Source organism: Protopterus annectens, chromosome 7.part0 (genome assembly GCF_019279795.1).
Source record: "Protopterus annectens isolate FY-2018-M chromosome 7.part0, PAN1.0, whole genome shotgun sequence".
Classification (NCBI taxonomy): domain Eukaryota; kingdom Metazoa; phylum Chordata; order Ceratodontiformes; family Protopteridae; genus Protopterus; species Protopterus annectens.
In genome coordinates this window covers 87,483,145-87,508,150 of record NC_056739.1, presented here as the reverse complement: position 1 = coordinate 87,508,150, position 25,006 = coordinate 87,483,145, and the positions used below count along the sequence as shown (strand labels likewise).

Genomic DNA, 25,006 nt, shown 5'->3' with positions numbered 1-25,006 from the left:
ATCATTTTCTGACCACATTAACAAAAACTGTAACAATAACACCCTGTCGTCTGCAATCTTTGTTGATCTCTCAAAAGCATTCGACATGGTTAACCATCAGCTACTGTTGAATATTTTAAAGTCCCTCTCACTTGATACTCGAGCACTACAGTGGTTCAAGTCCTACTTAGATAACAGGCAACAGGCAGTGCTTTGGGGGCAATAGTCTATCCACCCACTTTCCTGTCACCCTTGGTGTACCCCATGGTTCTATATTGGGCCCTCTTCTATTCTCCATCTTTATAAACGATCTAACTATAAATATCCCCCAAGCTACATGCATACAATACGCAGACGACTCTGCATTAATATGCTCAGCTACAGGTCCATCTGAACTGCAGTCCCTCACCCAAAATGTCTTTGAGCTAGTAGAAAAATGGTTTTCACAATGTTGTATCCTCCTTAACCCCAAAAAGACTAAACAATTGCTCTTTACTCCTACATAAAAGTCCACCCCAATTGACTTCATTATCTGATCGAATAATGTTACAGTCACATCTCTTGACACTACCACCAAACTCTTAGGAGTAACTATTGACCAAAACCTTAACTATGATACTCATATCAACACCACAATAAAATCACTTAACAGAAAATTACACTCCCTCTATAAAATTAAACCCTTCCTCTCTCCCTTAGCTAGAACTACTATTGCCCACACCCATCTTATCTCAACTCTCTTATATGCCTCTCCTATATACACTAATCTATCTAAAAGCAACCTCAACAAGCTGGAAATCTTCTACAATAACATTGCCAGATTTGCTACCGGCTCCTCTTTCAGAACCCACCACTGCCAAAATCTGAAACATCTGGGTTGGCTAGAACTGCATAATCAAATTCTATTCCACCAACTAATTATTGCCCATAAAACCCTTTATCATCCAGATAACACACCAATTCTCATCTAATCAGCCCATACAAAAATGTTACAAACCTATGCTCAGCAAATAAACTACTGGTATCTAGACAAAAACCTAACAATAAAGCAGGAGATTCCCTTTTCTCTAACACTGTGGGAAAAAGCTGGAAACTACTTCCTGGTGAACTTACATCTCTTTCTTCAACTGTACTATTCAAAAAGAAACTCAAATTATACCTTACAACCCATTGACTATGTCATTGTACTAACCCAGACTAAGATTTTTATTCCTGTTATCCTAGGATATACACTAATTACTCATTTTATAGCTACTTTAAGACCAGATTTATTGTACCCAGGAAAGACTGTATGAACATGTCACTGCCTTCTAGATGACATCACTGCCCTTAAATAATTCCCCAATCTTGTTTATAGCTATTCTTTCTCCTGTGCCACAATTATATCTTTTGATTTGGGAATCTCCCATATCCTTATGAATAAAAAAAAATCTATGGGTATTTTCTATTTTGCTTTACTTTTATCTATCATGTTTGCTAAGTTACCATGTAAACACCTGTTTTGTCTGACAATTGAACTGTAACTGATGTTGTAATGTTCTCTTTGTTCTTGTTTTTATGTGGAACTTTTCTCACCGGGCCTCTACTAAAAATGGACATATATCCAGTTAGACTAGCCCGGTCAACAAATATAAAATAAATAAATAAAATAAAATAAATAAAATAAAAATACTTGCTATAAACTGTTAACTTCACTTTCCTTTGTAGCTACACTGGCCTCTTGTTTTTGCCTTTCTTTCTCTCTTCCTCACACCTTTATGCACTGCACTGAATACTCCATTCCAACCCATTCTTACAGCTTACTTACTCCCTAACATTGTGGCTAGTCTCTTAACACATCCTTGATAATTCACTCTCCTAAAATGTCACACTATTGCTTTGTATTCTTACACTATACTATACTCTAAACCACATGGTGGCATGATCACAGTTGACTAATGGTTCCTTAATGTGTACATCCATGATCTCCTACACTGATTACAATTATAAGCAGAAGTCTGGTACAGTCTTGCACAAATTGGTTGAACCCCTCATAGTAAAAGACCTTAGTCAACTCCTTTTCCTTCAATATCTTGCAATTCAGCGTCTTTCAGTCTGCAAGATCCCCTCAATATTATCCCCTTCCTCCTACCCCACCCCTATATTCTGTACCCCAGTCTGTTATCATTTTGCCTTTTTGAGTGTAGTGTACAATACAGCACATAAATCCAGTAGCTTTCCTTTCATGTACCTTAACTGCCCCCACAACACTTGTCTCCCTTTTCTGCTTTTCTCACTCTCCCACTCCCATTCCATCTTACCTTAAATGTCCTTCTTTACGCATCATAACAAGCATGTTTTCCATTTCCTAAGTATGGTGTCGTAGTGTTGGGTTTCAAAGTTGCGGTCTGAAAGTACACACACACACTCACACACATACACGTGTTTCCCTTGATTTCTGAGATGTGTGCTTGTTCACACCATAGTCAGTGTTAATACTAGGCTCGCAGATTGCAAAGTACATCTGATAAGTACGTCATCTGTAACTGTTGTACAAGAGAGATGCTGACATCTGAAATACTAAGAAAAGCAGTGTTAAATGAACTACATCTCCCATCAGGATCCTACGTAGCTCTTGCCTCAACAGACAGTGATCCCATCAATGTAAAGCACGTTTGCAAAATAATCTCTAGACCCCCTCTGTTTTTGCATCCATGACTTACTGGACAGCTCAGCTAGACAGCTCTTTATTTTTATTTTTGTATAGCTTTTCAGTCAGTTTGAAGTCATTAACACCATACTGTAGGCTATATCTGTACTGCTCCTGCACTATGCTGGTCTCTTATGTAAATTCCATTAGTAGTTACACCATAAACAAAGAGTGCATTTATTGCTACTTTTAATATGGCTAGTGGTATTATTAAGTGGGTCTTAAAAAATAATTGGGCCATCATGGAGCATGATACAGAAGTTCATATGAAAGTGGAGGAAAAACAGTGGTAGTCTACAAAAAGGGTAGTACTTTGAAAAATATTTTAGAAAAGGTCCCCAGGAATTATATGCCTAATGCACCATTTAAAAGGATGAGGAAGTGTGGTCACTGCCAGTATTGTAAATGGGTGGAGGTGGGTGAACAATGTTTGATTAATGGTAGAGTTTATAAAGGAGAAGTTTAACTGTATAACTAAAGGGGCTGTTTATGTAGCCGTGTGTCACGGATGCCAATGTTTTTACATCAGAAAGACAGAATGCACTTTAAAAGAATGAATATATGAACATCTTTACAGAATCAAGAAGAAAAAAAATAGTAATGCCTTAGCAAAACATTATTAGTTTTTCCAGAACACGAGTTCAGATTTATAGTAGTGGACCAAGTTATGTCTGGTAACTGAGGTGGGGGTGGGGTGCATGGACATTACTGCTTGAAATTAGAGAGTTGTTCTGGCAATTAGCTGTGGATGCTTTTAGATATCTGGGTTTGAATGAGAACTATTCTATAGCTTGTCTGTTGAAAAAGAAGGCTTTAGAGAGGTAAAAAAAAACTTTTTATACATAAAAATGTTTATTTTTTGTTAAATCTTAAAGCCCTTTAAAGTTATTTATTTATATTTTTGAAACAGAATGTAATTCTGAAAAAGACTATGTTTTTATGTTTTTTTTTTATCTTGACATTTTATATTTTAGTACCTTAGAGACATTTAGATAAGTGCTGCGGTGGTGGTGCTGCAGTAGCGTTGTCGCCTCACAGTAAGACGTTGTCCTGTTTGATTCTCAGCTAGAGTGTCTTCTGTGTGGAGACATGCGTGAATGGGCATACCTTCGTTGAAGGTTGTGCGTCAAGGGCCAGCAACTCGGCACATAAAAATCTACTGCCAATCATTAGCGGACCGGAGTTCCACTGTGGCAACCCCTAACCGGGAAAAGCCAAAAGACACAACAACAAAAAAAGAGACATTTAGATAAGTGAGTCCTTTTTTCTTTAATTTTAGTTAGGACTTGGTGTTGCATTTAAATGATAGGTCTTTTATAATAGCCATGCTACACTCAGGGCAATGTATCTCTTTAAGAAAGCCACCGTTTTGCAATCATGTGATTATTAGAGTTTTTAAAAATGTGAATTAGAGTTGTCTTCTTTTATTTGATGAACTCTTGGGGATTCTAGAATGAAAGCATTTATCTTTGGTTGTGGTTTTATTCTGTGATTCGTTTGTGGAATTATTAAAGCTTTGAGAATACTGCCTGGATTCTTTTTACTGCCTGTTCATAAAGACTGATACCTTTTTCATACCACTATGACTTTTAGATACTTTGTCTTTGAACACAGAACAAGAATGTGGTTGTTATTCCATGCCTTCCCCTCAAAAAAAAAAAAAAAAAAGATAAGATCTGGCCTCTGGCTGTTTAGTTCTACCCTTGCCCCTCCTGTATTATCCATGTAGTGATGCTGAAACCTAGGTTATTAGTTGTTCAGCCATAATAGGAGGTGGGTAACATGGATACATACCAACTTACACAGGTTTATTTATTTATTTCATACATTAATGGACTTGGCTTAAAGACTATAAACACACCTGTACAAGACCAGGATGGTAAGTGGTTATGACACAGAAAGGAGATGACTAACATGCACACATCATACTATATATGTACTACATATACTTTTGTTTGATCCCCCGGTCAGAAATATTATCGATATTTGCATATTAATGTTAATATTTCTCCATACATCATTTCTCCACCCTCCACCTCTTCTCCAACTCTGACTTTCTCAACATCATCATCACCTCTTAATAGCCCCTCTTCCTACCCCCCTCTATTCTCATTAAAACCTATACCCACATCCACTATAAAGAAACTCCTTCTGAAACTGAAGCCATGCACTAATGCTCCAGATAACATCCCTTCTTACTTTCTCAGCATAGCTGCAGAAGTAATCGCCTACCCCATTAGCATTCTTATCAACCGCTCTATCCAAGAGCATACTGTGCCCCAAATCTGGAAAAAGGCCTTTATCATACCCTTACATAAAGGTGGCAACAATAACAATGTATCTAATTTCCGCCCCATTGCCATCTTGTCTCCCATATCCAAACTCCTAGAAAAGTGTATCCAACAACAACTCCTACCACATCTCTTAGATAATCATTTAATAACCCCCACACAACACGGGTTCAGACCAAATCATAGCACTATGACAACCATCCTCTCCTTCCTTGAAACTGTAAATAAAGCCCGTGACTCTGGCCAAATTGTTTCTACCCTACTACTTGACCTCTCTAAAGCCTTCGACACTATCTCACACAACCTACTCATAATTAAACTCTCAAAACTTAACCTATCTCCCTCTACATTAAACTGGTTCTCCAGTTACTTATCCAACAGATATCAAGCTGTAAAATGGAAAAAGGCCACCTCCTCATTTCTTAATACCCTCACAGGAGTTGCCCAAGGATCCATACTGGGTCCCCTTCTCTTTAATATATTCATAAACGATTTCCGCACTGCTATCCCATTCTCAAACATTATCCAATATGCAGATGACTCAACTATTATCTGCTCTGCTACATCCATTCCCACACTCCTAAAGCTTACTCAAGAAGCCTTTTCAACCACTGAGCAATGGATGAAGAATAATCACCTAGCACTCAATGCCTCTAAAACCAAACTAATGTTATTTACCCCCTCAAAGGCACTTCCATCAATACGAATACATTCTCTATTACTAGTCAAAATAACTCACCTCTGGATCTGGTGTCAGAGACTAAGCTACTCGGGGTCCAAATTGATGACCAGCTCAAATTTAATTCCCACCTACAACATAATATCAAAAAAACCCACCAAAAACTAGGCATGCTCTACCGACAAAACCATTACATACACCTGCCACTAAGATCACTCTTTCTACTTCCTTTCTTATCCCCTCCCTTCTCTATGGTGCTCCACTCCTTTGTAACCTACAGTCATCTCTAAAAAAACAACTTTCCTCTTGCTATAACAAAATAGCCAAATTCGCCACCAGCCAGAGGTCCTACACCCACCACTGTTCCTCACTCCAAAAACTAAAATGGCTAGAACTACCCAATCACCTAACCTATACCCAACTAAGTCTTGCACATAAGCTCATTTTCAACCCCTCCCTCTGTCCCTCCCTTTCTACTGCCTTTAAAATGCACCTCCTCGATAGAGTACTAAGAACCAACAATCAAAATCTACTAGAAGTTGATAAACCAACTCGCCCCCCAGGTAAAAATCTTCTATCCTATGGCCTAGCTCACCTCTGGAACTCCCTACCACCAACCATTCGCACAACCTGTAATCATTTCATCTTCAAAAAATCTCTTCATTCACATCTACTATCCCAGTGGGAATGCTCTTGTTCCCACCCCTCATAATCAAACACTAACAAAGTCCATCTTCCTCCTCACCAGCAACGTTCCTATTATTTTCCTCTAACTCATTCATTATTCTATTATCCTTATGTAATTTCCAAAATCGCACTAGCCTGCACCTCTTCATGGGTATGCTTCCATATATACATGACTTCTCAATATCTACTTTGCAATATTCTTCATGTGTCTGTATCATCTGTAGTTTCATCACTAGTCTGTACTACTCCTAATTGTTTTGAAGTACTATTTGAAATTGTAAAAGTGAATCTCAACTCTTTGTATTTGTAAGTTTCATCACTAGTGTGTATTAATCCTAATGATACATGTACTATTCAAAATTGTTTAAGTGAAACTTAATTTTTGTGTAACTATCATTAATAAGCTACTATAACCTAGATTGCTTTGGAGCTTTTCTCCCCAGGACTCCATTGAAAACGGGTTCATTTCGGCCCAATGGACTATCCTGGTAAACCAACTACAAATAAATAAATACATAAATAAAATAAAATATCCAAGGAATGGCAGCCACTTTTAAAAGATTTTCTGGACTCACAGGCTTAGCTTTGCCCCTGCTCACTACCTAGTTAGTGAGAAGGCCATGAATTCTGCTGCCTACAATGGTGGAAGATTTTAACACAACTGTATCTGCTGTGCCATTTTCTTTGGAAAAGAAGAGTCTTTACATGAAATAATCAAACAGTCAGCTGGTTTCTGCAGTGTATAGAAAATATTGGTCGGAATCTCACATAAAGAAAATACCTGAATGATCTGAGAAGTGAGTAAGTAAAGTATACAATTTTCAGCTCACAGAATATTTTGCCATTTTAGCTGCCTTTTCTGCTAGTCTGGCTAGTTGTAATACTTAGCCTTTTGAAACTTAAGTTTGGTGCTACAATTAGTTCTAGTTTAAATCGGGTGAATACATGAATACCTTTCAGAAAATACACTACTCATCTTCAGCAGTGTGATTAGTGGGTGTTCCATCAGTGTGATTAGAGGGTTTCCATATACTGAGGGGAAACAATTTTAGGCTTAAGAAGAGAGCTGTTAACGATTGCACTTTCATGGTTTGCTGATACTGCCTTTCCGTATATAGTAAATATTTGCATAGGATTTTAATAGTTGGGAATAATTTGCTGCTTTCTGAGTTATCATGTTCATGTTGAGAAGAGGTTGGTAACTGACAGTAGTATGAGCAAGTACATCCTAAACTGAATAATCAAATTTAAAACCTATACAAGCATTACAATAAAAGCACAATGCTTAATATGGAGAGGTCTCCTCCTGCAAGCATCAGTTTTGTCTGGTCTGCCTGCCTTGCTGTATCACAACAAAGAATTACTTATTTATTTTATTTATACTTGGCTGACCAGGTTAGTCCCACAAGGCCAATGGTCTTTTTTCAGGAGAGACGCAAGGTGATATTTATATTGACTAGGGGAACTTCCCCTACTCTTTTCAATAGGTGCCATGGGATCTTTTGCATCCACCTGAGCTACTACCAACTCAGATGTATGGGACCTCAGGTTAACATTTCATAGAGGAGAGGCAAGCCCTTTTAATGAATTTCGATTTCACTGTGCTGATTAAGCTGCCAAAAGTTATTGCATGTCACCAAGTCCCCGACTATATCTGAAGCTGATCTTAGTCTTATACATTCATTGTACTAGTCTTTATATCCCTCTACCTACATTTCTTCAGTTTACATTTATAAATTCATGACTGAATACTGCAGGTCTTACCCTTAACACCATGAATCCTTACACTACTAAGGCATATTCTCCATGTTGAGAAAGTCCTAATGAACACGTTCCATTCCACAATTACCTGAGTAGCACCATATACCCCTTTCACAATGTTACTGTACCCTCTCAAGTACTCCACAAATTGTCTGTCTTGGGTGTTTCACTGGTTCTAACCCAACTACTCTCCAGTTACTATCAATGAGACTATAGCTTGGATTCAGTCTTCACAACTTAACTTCTAGATGCAGTCCATTGAGCTAGTCTGACTCAGTAGAGTAAAGGCCTGCTGTACTCTACACTTCTTCACAATGCCAGTTTATGTCGGACTTATTTATGTGCTTGTTTGTTAAACAGTCACTGGAACCATGAACCATATAAAAAACGTATAATTTATTTGTAATAAAACAAAGAACAAGATGACCTTACTAAATATATTTTTGCTACTTTAGATGTAGATTCTTTATTTACCATGATTCCAAACAAGACTGGTGTTAAATATGTGAAAGAGTATCTACTAGACTTCACAAAATATACACAAAGTACATAAACATGCTGTGGCACTGTTTATCTGTAGTACTGAATAATAATGTATGCTTGTTTCAAAAACAATTATTTAGACAAAGAAAGTACAGTTGTGTACCTACCATAAATGTAGATGTTCGAGTGTATTCACTGTTGCAGTCATTACACTTGGGTTATCCTGCTAGCAGGCTACCCTCAGTCGGCCTGAATTCCAAAGTCTAGGTCCAGCGTCGGTTGCTGTCTCCTCTTCCCTGATGTCAGTGTGCCAGGGGTATAAAAGATGCAGCCAATGCCATTTTCTTCAGTTTTTCTTGCCCCAGATGTCAGGTGCCCCCAAAAGGGTAGGCTAAAAATATGCCAATAAAACATGCATGCACCAAAATATATTATACCTTCATCTACAAGCAAATACACCACATAGGTTGTATAAATTAGAGAAGTGCAGATAAGTTGCAGCAAAGATATGGGGGATGGTGGGTGGGTAACTTGGACTGCAACAGTGTATACACTCGAGCATCTACATTTATGGTAAGTGTACACAACTGTACTATGTTCTTTGTGTTTCACTGTTGCAGTCATTACACTTGGGTTGTATCCCAAAGCTATGGTTGGGAGGCTGGAGCTAAATAGCATTAGGAGAGGCTATGAGGCCCTGCAGAACTGCAGTGGCAAAGCCTACCCTGGATTTAGAGTAGAGTGGTAAATGATAGTGCTTTGTAAAGGTGTGCACTGAACTCCAGGTAGCAGCCTCTAAAATGTCTTTGGTTGGTACTCCCCTGAGGAAGGCTGCTGAAGTGGCTGCTGCTCTGGTTGAATGTGGCCTAATGCCCTTAGGCACTGGCTTGCCATGTTGTGAATAGCAGAAATTAATGCAGTGGCCTATCCACTTTGAAATAGTCTGCTTTGAGATGGCCTTTCCTTGTGAACCTGCAGCATATGCCACTAGTAGTTGCTCTGTCTTTCTGAAAGCTTTGGTTCTGTTCAAGTAGAAGTGTAGCTGCCTGTATGTCCAAAGAATGCAGAATTCTCTCCCCCTTATTCTGTGGGTTTGGATACAAAAGTAGGCAGATGAATAGTCTGGTTAAGGGCCACACTGAACACTACCTTAGGCATAAATGTGGGGTTTGTCCTCAGAGAAACCCTGTCTGGATAAAAAAATGATAAAATCTTCCACAGCCATGAGTGCCTGTAGCTCTGAGACTCATCTTGCAGAGGTTATTGCTAGGAGCAGAGCTGTTTTCCAAGATAAAAACTTTATATCAGCTGTAGCGGCTTGCTCAAAAGGAGGCAGGGTGAGTTTTTCCAAGACATAATTGAGGTCCCATGCAGGTTTTGGTGATCTCCTTAGAGGCCTTAAGTATTTGGCTCCTCTGAGGTACTGCCTTAACAAGAGATGAGAAAAGATTGGTGGCTCTGTATTGTAATGAGCCAAAATGGCAGAGGCATGAATTTTAATTGATGAAAAGGATAGGCCTTTGTCCAGCATTTCAGTTAAGTATTGCAAAATCTGAGGAATATTTGGTACAGCTGTGTCAATTCCTTGTGCCTGGTACCAAGCACAGAATCTCTTCCATTTTCCAGTGTAAGATTTTCTGGTACTGGGCCTTCTAGCCTCCAAAATGACTTCCATTACAGCTTTAGTGAAAGACACGTTTTTGTGTGACTACATTATCCGCCATGCTACCAGATTTAAGGTCTTTAGTTGGCTGTGCAGGATCTGATTGTTTTGTTGGGATAGTAGATGAGGTATTTGAGGCAAGGTCCAAGCCGGGCATTGAGACAAATTCCTTAGGATTGGATACCAATACTGGCGGGGCCAGTCTGGGGCAATCAGTATAATCTTTGGCTTTTCTTGTCTGACCTTTAGGAGTACCTTGGGGAGGAGAGGCAGTGGAGAAAAGGCATATACTGCTAAGCTTTTCCAGCTGAAAGATAGGGCGTCCACTTTCCATGCTTGTCTGTGATAAGTCCTTGTGCAGAATCTTTTTAGTTGGTAGTTGTGAGGAGAGGCAAATAGATCTATATCCGGGCATCCTCATTTCCTTGTTACAATGCTGAAGACTTGTGGATCCAATTTCCACTCGTGAGGATCCATGAGGTTTCTGCTTAGTTCGTCTGCCAGAGTATTTATCTTTCCTGGCAGGAATTGTGCCTGCAGATGTACTTGGTAAGTCAATGCTGTGTCCCACAAAGTCATGGCTAGTCTGCAAAGGGGGTAATAATGAGTGCCTCCCTGCTTGTTTATATACCACATGACCGTGGTGTTGTCTGTCTTTATCAGTAATTGTCCTGGATGAAGTAGGTCCTTGAAAGCTGTCAGGGCATTCTGAACAGCTAGCATCTCTTTTTGTTTGATATGTAGATGCATTTGGTTTGCGGAACATATGCCTTGAATACATCTTCCTGCCATGTGGGCCCCCCAGGCATAATCTGATGCATCCATTGTTATTGTCTGCCTGGCTGGGGGTAAAATGAATGGCTGTCCCTTGTTCTGGTGACAAGCCTTCACCCACCATAGAAACTCCTGTTGCAGGCAGGGAATGAGGGTAATTATTGTTTCCAGGCTGTGGCAATGTTGAGTCCAAACACTTTTTAGGTACCATTGAAGTTTCCTCATATGCAGTCTCGCATATGGAATTAGTAGAATGCAGGATGCCATGAAGCCCAAAGCCTGCAGAATTTTTCTTGCAGATAACTGGGCCTTTGTTGCCAACAGGTTGAAATAGGTAGTCAGTTGCCTTTGTTTGTCTGGCGTGAGATAAGCCATCTGGGAAGTTGTATTTAAGCTTGCACCCAGGAATATTATCTTTTGAGAGGGTACTAGTTTTGATTTCTTTTCGTTGACTGTGTACCCTAGGCCTGTTAGAAATCTCTTTACAAATGTCAGATGCTGTAGTAGAATGTCCTTGTTCTCTGCTTGAATGAGGCAGTCGTCCAAGTAAGGATATATTTGTATTCCTCTTTGTCTGCAGAATGCAATTACTGGTGCCAGGCACTTTGTGAAGACCCTGGGCACAAAAGATAAACCAAAGGGCAGTGCAGAGAATTGGTAGTGCATTAAGCCAGCTTTGAATCTGAGGTATCTTCTGCATGTTTGTCTAATTGGGACATGCAGGTATGCTCTTTTAGGTCTAAAGTCACAAGTCAAGCCTTCTTGCCCAGCATGGGCAAAAGTTGCTGTAGAGTCAACATTTTGAATTTTGGTATATCCAGAAATGTGTTTAGAATAGATAGGTCCAGTACTGGTCTCCAGGTCTTGTCCTTTCTTGGTACCATGAACAGTCTTGAATAAAATCCTTGTCCCTGCTCTTGCTCTGATACTTGTTGAATGTCCCTCATGTCCATGAGGGATGAGACTTGCTTTTGTGCCTCTGCCCATTGATGTTTTGGCAGGTCTGGCCAACTGTTTGTCCTTGGCAGGGTATGGAAGTGAAACTTGTAGCCTTGTGACATTATGTCTAGGACCCATTTATCCTGGGTTATTATGTGCCAATTTTGAGACAAAAGTGCTAGTTTTCCCCCTAAAGGTGCTGCCAGAAGATAAGTGCTTGGTGCAAGCAGGGGGAAGTCATTAGGACTGTTTCCTGTATGGCTGTGATTTGTCTTCACTTTTGGAGGTAGAAGCACCCCATTGTTTAGACCTGTACGAACCTTGGGGCTGGGATCTGCCTCTTGGGCGTCTGCATCTGCCCCTTTGTGGTCTGTCTGACTCTGGAAAGGACCAATTCTTTGTAGGCCAGTGTCTGCTAAATCTTGGAGGCTGTACCTGTAAGAAACCCTTAACCGTTTGCATAGATTTAGCTTTGTCCTCCATTTTCTTTAACACCTCTTCTGCTTTAACACCAAACAAGGTATCATGCTGTAATGGGGCATCTAATAATTTTGCTTTGACATGATCAGGCAGATTTTGTTCCTTTAACCAAGCATGTCTCCTGATGACAGAACCCGTAACAGTGGCTCTGCAGGAGTCCTCCAAAGAATCAAAACCACATTGCAAAGTATGCTTTCCAACTTGTTCAGCTGCATGCAATAAATCCTGCATTTCTTTGTTTTCTGCACATTCAGAATTTATCAACATTTTCTGTTTAAGCAGTGACATAATATATTGCTGATATTTGAGCATATGAAACTGACAATTTAAAGCCCTTATAGCCAAGGTAGCAGAAGTATAAATCTTTTTCCCCATCTGTCCAATGCTCTAGAATCCCTGTCAGAGGGGTAGGGTTTTTTGCAGAGGAAGCCTTGACCCCCTTGGGACCCTGAGAGATAGTTTCTGGGTCAGCAGCAGGGTTTTTGAAAAGGAATTTATGAGAGTCAGGAACCCTGTAGCACCTGTCCGGCTTAATAGGAGCTGGAGGTAAGGAGTCAGGGGTCAGACTGGACTCTGAAAATACATCATCAACAATGTCTAACACAGGTGGAATAGCTAGGGACCTGTGTTGTGGTAGTAAAAGGAAGTCTCTAAGCCTTTTCTTAGATTCTGAAAAATCTTGGCACTCCCAGTGGAAATGCTCCCTCATGGTATGTAAGGTTTTCCCAAAAGAGTAATCCTCAGGAGGAGAGGCCGAAGGGATAGATTCTTCAACATCAGAATCCACATAGGGAGGAAGAGAGTATTCCTGATCAGAAGAGGAATCAGATGAAATGGAAACCTGATCTGAAGATTCATATTCTGTCTCTTGCCTAGGCCTTTTATCAGGTGGGGGATGGGAACCCCTGATTAAAGTAATTAAGTCTTCGGCTATTTTTGAGCATCTGTTTTTTGGGCATGGAGGCCTGTCCATGAGGCTGTTGTACTTGTTTCTTTGTCTTTACAGGTGCTTTAGTCTTTGCCTTTGAAGCTGAAGTCGTTTTAATGTATAACTGAATAGGTCTGAAAACACCCTCAGAAGCAGAAGGCGACAAGGCAGATTTTTCAAAATTTATCGAAATGCCTAGAGCTTGGCAAGATTGGATGGTGAAGTCCCTGGATAGAAGAAGCTGATGTCTGGTGGTGGTGGTAATGAGCCAGTCATCCAAATATGGAAACACCTGGAATCCTTGATGTCTCAAGTGAGCCGCAACCACTGCCATGCATTTGGTGAACACACGGGGGGGCTGTATGTAAGACCAAAGGGCAGGGCCCTGAACTGGTAGTGACTGGCTCCCAGCCTGAAGCGGAGATATCTCCTGGAGCGTCTGTTCATTTTTATGTGGTAGTACGCATCCTGAAGATCTATCGAGCACATCCAATTGTCCTGACCCAAGAAGGGTAGAATGGACTGTAGCGTGACCATCCGGAATTTTGTTTTCCTGACATACTTGTTTAAGTAGCTGAGATCCAGTATGGGTCTCCAGTCCCCTGTTTTCTTTGGTACCAAAAAGAATTTGGAGTAGATTCCGGATCCTTGCTGGTCTGCCGGGACTGATTGGATAGCTCTTTTTGATAGCAGCTTTGAAATTTCTAATGCTGCTTGTTCCCTTAGACCGGGTGGAACATCTGGAAGGGATCTTTTGGGTTGGGTTGGGATGTGAATAAAGGGAATTTTGTAACCCTCGGATATGATCGACTGTACCCATTTGTCTTGAGTAAGGGAAAGCCAGGCTTTTGGGTACAGGGATAACCTTCCCCCGACTGCCTCTGAAGGTGGACAGCTGGGCAGCCCCTCAGGGATGCTGAAAGGGTTTTTCATTGAACATTTCTCTGCTACCCTGGTTTTGCGGACCTCCTCTGCCTCTAGGATGGCATCTATTATTATTCCCCCCTCTGCCTCTAGAGGGGAATCGGCCTTGTGCGTCAGATGAGACTCCCTGGTATTGTTTGCGGAACCACATCTTTCCTCCCCTCTGACCTTTGTGATAGGGTCTAGAAGGGGTAGAAAAATGGACTCCTACGGCAGAGAGAGTCTTACCTTCTACCTCGCACCTGGTCAATGTATCCTTCACCTGTGGACCAAACAAGGATGATCCATCAAAGGGAGAATTGGTGAAGGACGCCTTGAAAGGGTCCGCAAAGTTGCATAGCCGCATCCAGGCATGACGTCGTAAGGCAACACCTGTGCCTGCGGCTCTACTCACCCCATCTGCTGCATATGAGACCAGCCGCATGGAGGAGTTAACGATGGAATTCAGGGTTGCCAACTGGGAGTTCATTGTGTCTTTGAACCCCTCAGCTGTAGGATCCTTTATCAGTTCACCCATATCCTTGAGTAAATCTCTGGAGACGAGTGAAGTGGCATAAGTAGTTCAGCGACCGCATTGAAAAGGTCGCTGATGAGAACATCCGCTTGCCGTACCTGTCCATGGTCCTAGATTCCTTATTAGGAGGATGGACAGGAACCGAAGGATCAGCTAACTCCTTCTTAGTGGCCGCAGCCACCACCATGGCATCAACAGAGACACCTTTGGATAAAAAATCTTTATCACTGGGGGCAGTAATAAATTTAGATGGTCTCCTTGGGGTGGGTTCCACTGATTCAGGAGCCATCCAAGCCTTCCTTGCCACCACTTCCATAAGGGGGTCAAAGGAAGGGGACACCCAGGAGGTAGAAGGGCGAGGGCCAAATGCCTCAAGATACACTGACTCATCCTCTGAAGGGTTAACGGCTGGCCAGTTCCCCCTCTGTTTCAGGATCTCAAGGATGTCAGCAAAGGAGACATCCTCAGAGGGGGATCGAGGGGAACCTTCGGATTCCTCTAAGTCAGTGTCAGAGGTGATAGACTCAGGGGAGTCAATGTGCTTCCTCTTGCACTGCCTCTTCCTTGGGGGATCTCCTGCCAGGTCAGGAGAGGCCTTGGAAGAGGAGGAAATTCCCAATGGGGAAACTTGAGGAGTTGGCTCTCTGCGGTCTAAGACAAGGGGGTGAGTAGAAATCACCACAGGCACTGTAGATGTAGGGGCTGAAGGAGCCGACTGTGGGGCAGAAACTGGTTCTAGCACGCTCCGCATGACCTCGAAGGCACCCCTGTCAGGCAAGGCCAGAGGCCCCCACTCCGAAGAGACAAGGACCTCCCCCAGTACCAACAGGGACGGCTCCGAAGCCGATGTTGGAGCCGAACTCACCAACGCCGAAGCCCCGAGAGGGAGAGCGGGGTCGGACAAGGGTCTGATGCCACTCGCCCCCTCAGAGCCGACAAGGGAAGCTCGGCGCCGAGATCCCTCCAAGGAGGAGATCGGAGCAGACGACGGAGCCGAAAGGGAAGGTATCGGATCCGACGCACCAACAGTCATGGCTCCGACAAGCCCTGGCTCCGAACTCAAAGGAGTCGGAGGAGGAATGTATTGGGGAACGGAAATAGCCACTGACTGGTGAGTCGGGCTATGCAACATTTGGGCCAGTGCCTCGGACTTGAGAAGTCTACTCACTACCCTTTGCAAATCATGGTCAGATAACCTGGAAGACCGTGAGGAATGAGTTTTATGGCTTCGTTCAGAAAGAAGAGGGGATCCTGGCGCCGAATGCACAGAGCAGATAGAGGGGGATCCTAGACTGTGGCTCCGATAAAAGTATCGGAGCCAACAGAGTTTTATCAGCCACGGCTCCAGCCGGAGCCGAGGTAACAGTATGAGGCTTGGAAACATCGGCTCCAGCCGGAGCCGGTGTCGAAGCCAACTTAGTCTTTCCAGCAGTCAACTCTGGAACCGGAGCCGACTGTTTGGAAGTTTTGGAAGGCTTCCCCGACACAGACTGAGTCGGGGGGCCTTCAGGCTTTAATAAGCCCCGCAAGATTAGTTTATTCTTGCGTTCCTGCAGGACTCTAGGGCTAAACTCATGACAAACAGCACAAGAGTCCTGCAGGTGCAAAGGCCCCAGGCAATACACACAAGAAGTGTGACCGTCTGTCAGAGACATTTTCTGACAGCACGAGTCACACTTCTTGAAGCCTGAGACCTTGTCTTTTGACATAGTAAAAAAGGAGTGCCTGACACAACACAAACACACTACAGACACACCCTTTACAGAAAAAATTATTAAATTAAATTATTAAGGCTAAAGCAAGCCACAAACACACACACACACAAGCCCTTAACAGAAAAAAGGACAACTAATTTAGTCACTAATGGACTGGGGGAAGGGTAGGGCGAGGCCTACAAGATAAGGGAAGAAAGGGAAAAAAAGACTCGACAAACAGGGGTCGATTTATCTAAATACTTAATTAAACTAAAAGGTTATGGTATGACAACAAAAAAGGGGGTTTAAGAAGTACCTAATAAGGTAAAAGTCTAACTCACCTGCCTGATCCGGTAGAAAAGCACCTCGTCAGCTATAGCGGCAAACGAGATCTGAGTAGTTACCGCCTAGCATTGTGGGATATAGGGGAGCCTCGAGCCAGTGGAATTAGCTCTCGAGCTTTAATATTGGCCGAGTCAGAGCCGAGGATCGGCTCCAAACCCAGAATGAAGGCGAGATTGACAACTTAACATCACCTGTTTACAAAGAAACAGTATGCACCCACAGTACATATTTAATAATGTTGCTAAGAATCAATTATTTAGAGTAGCTAAACTCACTACGCTGGACAGTCATATGAATACACAGCTAGATAATGTGGTCTCCGATTTTGTGGACAAGGGATAATAATCCAAACATGTTATATACTATCTGTAAAGAAATCAAGCAACAAAGACACACAGTCAAACCCATTTTTTCCAGAGGGATCAAATAGTGAATATGGTACTAAACAATCATGAAACACATGGGTCTATATTAGAAGCCCGAAGATCTGTTTGAGCGAATTGGAAAAGAGCGACACATATTCCGCGAACTACGGAAATAGCGAATGTCCAAAACTGCGGAATTTGAAATGTCGATTTGTCATAGTTGGCCAGTCTGCGGTATAGCTCCATAAGGTAAGTGTGCGATAGTTACGTACCTTAGGGTTAGGGTGCGGGTCAAGGTAAGTGCATAGATAGGTAATGTATGTAAGGTTTAGTGTAGGGTTAGAAGTAGGGTTTTGTTAAGTGTATGTGTGTGGATTATTTGTTTTGTTTGGGTATATCTCCGTAGGGTAAGTGTGTGATAGTTACGGACCTTAGGGTGCAGGTTAAGGTAAGTGCATAGATAGTAATGTATGTAAGGTTTAGTGTAGGGTTAGAAGTAGGGTTTGGTTAGTGTATGTATGTGGTTTATTTATTATGTTTGGGTAGGTAGTATGTAGTGGGTGTGGGGTTGGCCAACTATGATTCCAGATTTTAAATTTCGTGGTTTAGGGGGTTTGGCATATTTGCGGTTTGGGCTATATGTGTCGCTGTTGTGGTATTCGCTCAAAAGGGTTTTCGTATTTTTAATATAGACCTGAAACACATTATGATGTATGTTAACTTATAATAATAATAATAATAATACATATGACTTTAAGAAGATAATTAATAAATATTGGCACATATTACACAAGATCCCAGAATTGAGTTTGATTATTTCTGAAAGACCTTCTTTCGGACATAAAAGAGGACAGAATCTGAAGAATCTACTCTATTATAAGGAACAGGCTCATGTCAATGCACACACTAACACTAATATCAAGAAAAAGGGAACATTTAAGTGTGGAACATGTAATTTGTGTAAATTTACTCACGAAGGAGATTCCTTTATGTACCCTATTACAAGCAGAGAATATAAGGTAAATGCATATGGCTAATGTGATACAAGGAATCTTATTTACTTAGCAAAATGTGATTTATGTCCAGCTTATTATGTGGGGAAAACTAATCAAAAGCTTAAGGAAAGGACTGGAAACCACATTTCAGATATTAAAAGAGAAAACAGTGATAATGCTCTGTTCAAACATAAAAGATAAAGGTAATAACCATGATTTTAAAATTTTAATATTAAAAGTTTTAACTGAATCAATAAGTGGTGGAGATATTAAGCATTGCAATGACGTTGAGGAATTTTACTGGATATTACACCTAGGGGCACATAATTTACCAGGTTTAAATGGTATATCTTTAAAACTTTTGCTCAAAGAATTACAGAAACAAATGTAATCAAGTAACTAGATCCTGTGAGCAACTGAGTATTTAAATAATTGTCGTTTAATAAACTCTGTTTAGCCTGATGAAGTCTACTACACGAACGTTTGTAGACTTGTGCTTTTATCTTGTTCTTTATTTTATTATAAATAAATTATGTTTTTTATATTGTTCAATGTTCCAGTGACCCTGAGCTTTGGATTTTATGTTGGATAGTAGATGTTCATTGGATTTACTTGTGTTACTGGCTGCTGTTTCATTTTTGTTTGTTAAATGGGTAGATACACTAGTCGGGGACCCTTCAACATGACATGGACCAGAACTGCAAAATATGTTAATTAAAACAGACTTAGAAATAACTAACAAAGACACATGCACCATCAATGGGAAGTTCCAGTGACACAGTTCACAACATGACAATGCTCAAGATTCAGTACAGCAGTAAATGTATAGTAGGTAATATGAGAAAAAACATATCCAGATAAAATTTCAAATATACGAGATAAGCAGTAACATAACAGACAAAAGACAATATAAAAAAAAAAATTCAGGATTAACTAAGTCACCAGTGTCATTCTGAAGAGGGTCAATGTGTGTTGGCCTGGAGGGAAATGTAACACAGTCACACCTGTTTTGCCAGGGATGGCCTGCATCTATCTCCGCAGGACTTTTGCATACTGGTTAAGATGTTCTCCACCCTCATAGTGTCCTTTTTATGGAGTATTAGTCTACTCAGGCTATCAACCTGGCAAATACAAATTCAAATCTGGCAAATATCAATGTACTGCTGCCCAACTCTAACAGCCTAAATAGGAAAATACCCTCCTTTAAGGCCTTCCTAACTCTGGAAAATATGGATATTTGTGCTGACAATGAAAACCTGCTCCAAAGTAAGGCCAACACTTTCTCCTTATTGGGTTTCTGTGCCTACCACTTGTTTAGGTCCATAACTGTAGACAGTGGTAGTGCTGTTGGTGGTATGTCTATCTTTATCCAAAATGCCTGAGTAGGACAATAACCTCAAACTCCTTCGTATCCTAATACCTGCAAACAAGAATTCATACTGCATCTTGACCAAATACAGAACTCAACCTAGGACACCAGAAAAGCATGAAACATATCTTAATAAACTTTGGCCCCTCCAGATTAACCCAAACATTGACTCTCTGTAAGATTTTAACTACCCCCTCCCTAACTGGTGCAATTAACCATCCACAAATCAATATGCTGAACACTTCGACTTTATTATTACAAATTCCTTTGATCAAATGGTATCTTCACTCATTTCACTCACTAGAACCACCAACATACTCAATATTTTCTTCTCCAACAAAGTCCTGTCTGTTCTCTTCCCATTATCATACCATCACTGATTAAATCAGATTGCTGCATTGTTTTATCACCAAACAGTCCCAGTACATGTCAAAAACAAACCAAACCATGTTTGGAAATGTCTCCAAGGCAAGTGTCTTCATCCTCAATGAAGACTTAAGATGGTTTTACATTCCCATGCTCCTTGATGACACTATATCAAATACTACAAAAATGAAAACCGTACAGGTAGAAAAATGCTCACTTTATTCAGTAACAAACAAAGCTTTTGGGAATGTCCCTTCTTCAGTGTTAATGCTGAATGAATTAAAACATTATTAAAAAGTATTTTTTCAATAACCCACATGACACAGCCACCCAATGTATAAACTAACATTATTAAGAATACGATCACTTCTAAAAGACACAGTATATTCAAAATATAAAAAGCATACATGTTATATTCATTCTTATAAAAAAGAAGAACATAGAGTTAATCAACTAGCATATTTCTAATAAGGTATATATAGTTTAACCAAATAGTATACAGAAATTGTATATAAAAATATTAAATAAACATACTAATAGTTTTTTCATAATTATTAGCCTAAAACGTCTACTAATAATTTTTTTCTTTAATACACCATATATTCCTAACTTCTAACATGTCCATATATATATTCACAGATAGTAAAAAATTTAACTACTTATATTGCTTCTGTCTATAGTCTAATATAGGTTTAAGTGTTATTCTGTTATTCAACCCTGGTGTTATATCTGCTGCTAATATTATTATCCACCCATATTCAGACATCTCTAGCTTGTTATTTTGATCCCCCATTCTTAGGTTCTTATGTATAACTTCCAACACTTTAAATTTAAAATTATGCAAGTTACCTTTGTCCATTCTATGTTGTGCTAAAGCATTAGATGGAATATTTCTTTTCATATCTGACCTATGTTCAATGATACGATCTTTTAAACACCTTGAACATTTTCCAACATAAAATCCTTGACATTGTGTACATGTAGCTAAATATACGACCATAGTAGTCTTGCAAGTTGCTACACATTTTATTTCATATATTAATTTACTTATTGGATGTTCAAAATATTTTTTATCACAAATGTCTGAACAGCAACTACAATTATAACAGGGAACTGTGCCTATGTTATGTGTTATTGGAGGAATTAAGTTTACTTTATTTAAAACATAACTTCCTTTTTAAATTATTCATATTTCTATATACAAAATAAGGATTGTTACCCAACAGTGTATATAATTCAGGCTGAACCATCAAGATTCGCCAATTCCTTCTTATTGCTTCCACGTGTCTTGTCATATTATTATATGTAGTAATATACCTCACCATAGAAGATGAGTTTGTTACACTACCATTAGTAGCTGAATAGTTGCTAAAATAAGGGGATGCTTGCATCATCCTAAGCTCCATTACATTTTTTTCTTATTTTTGTAACGTTTTCCATATCGTATCCCTTACTTTGAAATTCTTCACATAAGGTTTCCATTTGTCCTTCACATTTCCTAGGGTCTGTATTTAACCTACTAATTCTTAATAATTGACTTTGTACAATGCCTTTAAATACATGTGCTGCATTCACACTTCTAGCATGTGTATATTTATTCACATGTATATTCTTTCTATATGCACAAGTTTCTAGTTTATTATCAGGGCCCTTGTAAATTTCAACATCTAAAAAGGATATCTTATTCCAAGAATAATTAATGGTAAACTTAAAAAAATTTGTGGTATTATTTAAATATTGAACAAAAGATTTTAATTCCTGTTCATCTCCCTTCCATATTAAGAAACAATCATCTACAAAGCGTTGATAAAAAAGAATATTACTTCTATATTTATTCTTATCACTTCTAACATAATATTTTTCCCATTGAATTAATACTATGTTAGCATAGGTGTTGACCATGGGAGTACCCATGGCCATACCAGACATTTGTAAATATGGTTGTTTGTTGAATAAAAATACATTTTTTTCCAGAACCACTTCTATCATACTACACAATGTCTCTACCTCTACCTTTCATTTTTACTTCAACACATAAAAATTCATGGATTGCATTCACCCCATATTCTTTTGGTATTACTGCGAATAAAGAACTTATATCCAAAGTTACCATCATGAATTCTTTGTGTATTATTCTCATACCACACATAAAGCTTTTTCAAGAAATCATTGGTGTCTTTAATGTAACTTGGACACACAGGTAGATATTTACTCAGATTCTCCTGAATATAGATGGATAGAGGTTCTGTTGACCACCCTCTTCCTGACACTATGGGTCTCATTGGTGGGGTGGTCATTGATTTATGTAGTTTTGGTATTTCATATATTACGCGAATCACTGGGGTTGATACAGTAAAGTAATTAAATAGCTCAATTGTGATATCATTCTGCATTTGCATATCATAAATGTACATGTTTATTTCATAAATAATTTCTCACTTCTTCAAACGTTAGTTCTTTAAATGTTGTGTTTATCATTTAAAAATAGTTTCATTAAATCATTATATTCATCTTTATCAAAAATGACTGTAGCTTCGCCCCTATCGGCTTGCTTAATAATGATGTCCTCATTAATACATAATTGCTTACAGGCTAAAAACTCTTCATAAGAGACATTAAACTTTTTTATTTTTAGCCTACCTATTATAACCTCATAGTATAGATTTCCCAAGTCGTCTTCACGTACTACTTAGAAGGCATCCAAAATGGGATAGTTGTTAGGAATAAAAGTGCTTTTTTTCTTAAATTTATTCATCATATCATTTTGTGAATTCTTAAACAGTTTCAAACATACATTTCTAACAAATGTCTTTAAATCTGTTAGTGCCTCCACTATCGAGTCAGAGCTACAGGATATGAACTGCAGTCCTTTATTCAGCAAACTCTGCATAGCAGTAGTTAAAGGGAAACTCGATAAGTTCAAAATTGAGTTATGTAGCTTACCAGTTTTTGGCGTCCTTGCTTGCTGTTTGGAAGCGGAGTGTCATTTTTTCTTTTTTCCCCTGCTAAAGAGTTGTTCCTTTGCTGAGAATGCCCTCTTGATTGTGAGCGTTTGTTGAGTTCTACCTTTTCCGGTAGTTTTACCAATATAGGCTGGGGCAGTTTTAAAAAAATATCAGCTTGCTTCACTTGGGCGTCATTTTACTCTTTTCCCTTGTATATTAACTGTGAGTACAGAGCTCATCGTTGCATCTGTTTGACCAGTTTGTTCCTGTTGTCCAATCCCGTCATGTGCACTAGTTGCAATAGCAGACCCTCCTTCATGATTGGACTGTTGTGGGATGTGTGTACACCCATCTTGAGTATTTTAAAACATTTCCTTCTCTGTGACTGTATCAAGTTCATCCATACTATTTTTCTTTTCTTTCATAAAAGGTTTCTTATTAACATTATTTAATTGGGTCCTCGGCCAAGAGAAAATATGACCCATTTTGAAGTCATTAATGTCCCTTTGTAGTTTGTGTTGTTTAGTAGTCTGTAGCCTTTTATCTAGTATGTACATTCTATTCAACATTAACTGGTAAGAGTCAGACACTTTCGGAAAATTGCTAGAACTAATTTGTTTTCCATTTTCATTAGTTCTTCAAGAAGCTCATTTTCTATAGGTAAAAAATATTCATTCATTAAAACCATATAGTCCCTACTTAATTTTAAGTTCAATTGTTGCCAGGACTTCAGTTCTGGGTACATGTTTGCATAGGTGGGCATTTTAAGAATGCGAAGTCCTCGTGGAACAATATTAAACTCCAGATAAGCCAAGAAACTCATACGCTGCCACTGGAGTCTCTTAAAAGTTTGTACTTTCCTTTCGAGCTGCATCAGCAGGTTGTTAAGGCTATCATCCATTTCAGAGATAATAGACATATTTTCATCTTCTGTGCCTAGAACTTGCGATAGCAGGGGATTGCCTTTTAACACCAGCAGCTCATGCATTGTTTTCTTCCGATTCTCATCCGTTGTAACTCCCATTTGCTGGGTAGTTTGTATCGGCTGTGTCACTGTAATTGAAAGCTGAGCGAACACACGTTGAACTAACGAATCAAGATACAAATAAAAGAAACTTCAAGTTTAGTTAGTTTCCACCGATCCTTATACTTCCAAGCAACAAAAAAGAAAACTGAACAGGTAGAAAAATGCTCACTTTATTCAGTAACAAACAAAGCTTTCGGGAATGTCCCTTCTTCAGTGTTAATGCTGAATTAATTAAAGCATTATTATATAGTAATTTTTCAATAACCCACATGACACAGGCACCCATATCAAATACTGCCACATATACCCAAAGATATCCTCCCATTTCAACTCTTGCATGGACTCATGTTTCCATGTGCCATAAAAACAACACCAAGTTTCCTTTGGTGGAACAACAACAAGATCTACAATAAAAGGAAAAACCTTACACCCTAAAAAATAGAACAAAACACAATGTATTATAATAAACTTCAAAAGCATAAATAAAAAACACAGCGACAAGATCAAATCTTGCAGAGTAATCTGGAAACTAAAAATTGCTTCTTCAGCAAAGGATAAGCACAAAATATTTCTTTATTTCTGCAAACAGCCTCAGAAATAATATCCATTACTATACCAAACGTATCTCTAACAGCACCATCCACTCACACCCTTAGAATTCAGCTAACATCCTTGCATATAAATTCATCTCCAATTTCTCCCCGTTGTCACCTCTAAACTTCCCAGTACAAAGTATCCAGCATATCTGTCCTAAACATTCCTGGATAAATAGTAGAAGAACTCTCCAATAGATAGGTACTAGAATCCTGGAGAACATTTGTACTAGTTCACCTCCACAGAAGAGGCCAACCATGAGCGCTGGCAACTACAAATCTGTCCACCTCACCTAGACCCTAGCCAATCTGACTTTGTAAAATGTAGAGCATGTCTACTGAGCCAAGATGAGGTTTTTAAAAGAGTCAGAGAAGAACTAGATGAGGATAACTCCATACACAAAACTTACATTGATTTACTTATGGCTTTGACACTATAACTTACTACTTCATCATTGATAAAGTGGTCATGCTAATTATAAATCACTATTTAACACAATGAGTTGCTGACTCAAT

At 39.5% G+C, this 25,006-nt stretch overlaps 1 protein-coding gene across 6 annotated transcripts in view; it reads right to left on the bottom strand.

Moving 5' to 3' along the window:
- The window catches only part of PPP1R12B (protein phosphatase 1 regulatory subunit 12B), a 1,629,528-nt gene that overhangs the window by 60,191 nt on the left and 1,544,331 nt on the right, over nucleotides 1-25,006 (bottom strand). The window lies entirely within an intron of this gene.